General features: G+C 49.0%; 1 pseudogene; it reads left to right on the forward strand.

Annotated features, from left to right (window-relative positions):
• LOC109378608 (butyrophilin-like protein 8) overlaps positions 1 to 2943 on the forward strand; it is a 6695-nt pseudogene extending 3752 nt beyond the window's left edge.
• Positions 2944 to 3440: the final 497 nt, after the last annotated feature.

Here is a 3440-nt window from a genome sequence, read left to right on the forward strand (position 1 = left end):
CATTGGTCTGACAATTTCCTTCTAAAAATTGAAGGGTAAGTGAGAGACAGAATTTTATTTATGCATCCAGCAAGGCTGGGATCAGAGATGCTCCCACACACCAACAGGGTCTATTATTCCAGTCCCAGGCTCAGGGCACCATCACCTGGGCCACAGAGACCACAGTCCTCGCCCCACTCCAGGATGGCCAGAAATGGCTCCCTTAGGAAATGCCAGCCCCATCAGGCCCATCTTCCTCACAGAGGGCCCAGAATTAGGGGAAGAATGATTTTCACTACCTGTAAGGCTGATACAAATTTCTAACATCATCAAGACTCCAGTAAAAAATGTTTCAATGTACTTGAAAAGACTTCATAGCAAAAGAAATAGAACTGAAGAAAAGACAAAATAAAATTCAGTTTTAATAAGAGATTTTATCCCAAGAACTGGTTTTTCCTCCTTGGAGATGACACTGTCCCTTGAGAATGTGTGCTCTGATCCCAACTTCACTCCAGGTTCTCTTGCATCCCACCTTCCTTTTCCCTGATAACCTCCATCTCCACCTCCACAAGACCCCAAATGTCAACTGATACCTTCAGCATGAATGTCCCTAATCTCTTCTTTTACCCCAGATAGAGACACTCAGCACATAGGGTTGAGAGTGGAGGCACAAAAGGAGAGTTCTAGAAAAGCCCCTGTCATTCATCCACAGTTCGTCCCCTGGAGCAGTGAACCAGGGCTGTGTTTGTATCTTACACATTCCTGTGTCCACCACTGAATATTCTGTTTCTGTTTCAGGGAAAATCAGGCAGAATTGGGTAAGTTCCTTGTCATGCTCTGAGCCTTCCCCACAGTTTTTCTGGGTCCCTCCTGTTCCACAGGTAGAGCCACCTGGGGGCTGTTTTGGATCCAGACTGGATGGGAAGCATGGTCAGGCCAGTGAGCGCAGTTGGTTCAACCCTTCATCCATTGACTAATGAACTGATCCTCAGACAATTGGGGGTTAGGATGGGCATTGGGATGCTGAAACCCCCTAAAATAGTCTGCACATTTTGCCTACTGTTACATTTTGTGGTGGAGGAACCATAAATTTCATGAGCTCTCTGAGGGTGTAAACCAGAATGGGGAAGAACTTGTGGGTGTCTCCCTCAACCGCCTGCCTGGCTAGATACTTTGAGACAAGAATTCCAGGCTTGTATCAGCCCAGAATATTCTGCCTCTTGTGTCATGGAAACACCAAGAAACTGGGTAACAGTGTTGTAGAGTTTCCTCTCAATCTCTCCCCCTGAGTACCTGTTTGTGATTTCAGCTCTTGTGTGTTTATGGTTTTCAGACTGGAAAAGGAAGCTTGAGTGGCAGGTGAGAGAAGCTATTCCCTCCACCTCCATCATCCCTATTTACAAGTCTCTAGTTTATGACTCTTGAGAACCTGAGTCCATGGGACTCTGCAGATACAAGCTTAAGGTCGGGACCCTGAAACTGCCTGCAGATGCTGGGGGAGGTGTGTTTGCAGAGAACCCCATGGCTTTCAGCAGATCTCTGGTGGACCCGTGACACCCACTAAGATTAATGACCCTTGGGGTCCTGTCTCTCTGCCTCCTGTTCTCCATGTGATCGCTGACCCTACTGCTCTGTCTGCTTGGTTTCAGAACTAAGAGAGGCCCAGAAACACGCAGGTACCAATGCCAGAGGGCTGACAGTGGGACAGAGCTACAGGCGGGCATGGGAGAGGGAGCCAACCAGAGAGAGACATGGGGGAACAGGAATAATGAGACACACTGGACTGAAGATTATAAACCTGTGAGGCCCGGATCCACCCAGGGGAATACTTCCCCAGACTTATTTCTTGGCCCAGGACTAGGAAGGGAGAGGGCAGGGGGCTGGGTCAGCCAGGGTAGGGGTCAGAGGCTCAGCTCCAGGGAACTGAGGGTACTAGTGACTGGCCAAGGGGATGGACTGAGGGTAAGGAGGTGAAGTTGAACTGGAGTCAGAGTAAAAGGGAGCTGGTTAGAGGGGACGATGGAGGTCTCACAAAGTCAAACAGTGGACGTACGTGGAGGTACAGTGGTAAGACTGAGGTAATATACAGGAGCTAGGACCTCACAGTTGGGCATCTCCAAGCATTGCTGAGGCCCCAAGGCCCCACTGGAGATGAGTGAGGGCGAGGGCTGTGTCTGATAGAGCCTCTGGCTCTGGGACCTCACTTGATCCCACCCTGAGCCAGCCTGCACTGGGAAGGGGTGGCCTCTGCATCCAGCCCAGGTCTCTACTCAGTAACTCATGCTCTCTCTCCCTCACCACGCCCCAGTGGAGGTGACTCTGGACCCAGAGACAGCTCACCCCCAGCTCCACATTTCTGATGTGAAAGCTGTGTGCTATAGGAACACTTGCCAGGAGGTGACCTACTCAGACAAGAGATTCATAAGGAACTGTATGGTGGCTTCTGAAGGATTCCAAGCAGGGAAACGTTACGGGGAGGTAGATGTGGGACACAATGAAATGTGGTGTATGGGAGTGTGCTGGGATGATGTAAATAGGAAGGTGACATATGTGACTTTGTCTCCTAACAATGGGTACTAGGTTCTCAGACTGAAGAGGGAACATCAGTATCTCACAATTAAATCCCATAAAATCATCCTCTCCCTGAGAATACTCCCTACACAAGCTGGGGTCTTCCTAGACTATGAGGGTGGGACCCTCTTTTTCTACAATGTAAATGATCAGTCCTCCAATTGCACCCTGAAACATCATTTTGAAGGGTTATTGAGGCCCTCCATCCAGCACTATGTGAACGATGAGAAAAACATGAATTCCATAGTGATCTGCCCAGTGTCCCAGGGATCAGAGAAAGAAGCACCTTCTAACACACACAACCTGGAGCTTGTCCCACAGGCGACCACACACTTTCTGTCCAGGGTGGTGCCCAGAGGAAATCACGCCTCACACTCTCTCTCAGGACACTGAGCTTCCTCTCAGGCTCCAGAGCCCTACAGCAGACAGCAGCATGGTTTCCAGATGAGGCAGCTGACTCATCCCTGTGGGGTCAGGGGTCATGGCTGCCCTGAGGCAGGGAGGGAAGAAGGCTGATGGTGTATTTGGTTTGCACCAACTTTATGCAGCCATAGGCTTTTGACAAGTAACAAGTTCTTAGGCCCCTCACCCAAAAAACAAGGGCAGGAATTCCCACCTCAAGGTCAAGTGAAGACCAGAGACAGTGAATGTCAATCACACTGCCTCTTTTTGGTGGCTTGGCATCAGCAGACAATGTATTCTTTATAGTAAGCTTTTTCCCAGCTCGAACTGTTTATATATCCCATGTTAGTTCATTTCTCCACCCCCCAAATTACCCATGGAGTATTCATTGAGTTCCTGCTGTGTCTGACCCAAAGAATTAAAGAGGAGGAAATGCAGTTCAATTTATTCTATAAGTTCAGAATTACCCTGATACCAAAACCTGACAA

Source organism: Hipposideros armiger, unplaced genomic scaffold (assembly GCF_001890085.2).
Source record: "Hipposideros armiger isolate ML-2016 unplaced genomic scaffold, ASM189008v1 scaffold_2235, whole genome shotgun sequence".
Taxonomy (NCBI): Eukaryota; Metazoa; Chordata; class Mammalia; order Chiroptera; family Hipposideridae; genus Hipposideros; species Hipposideros armiger.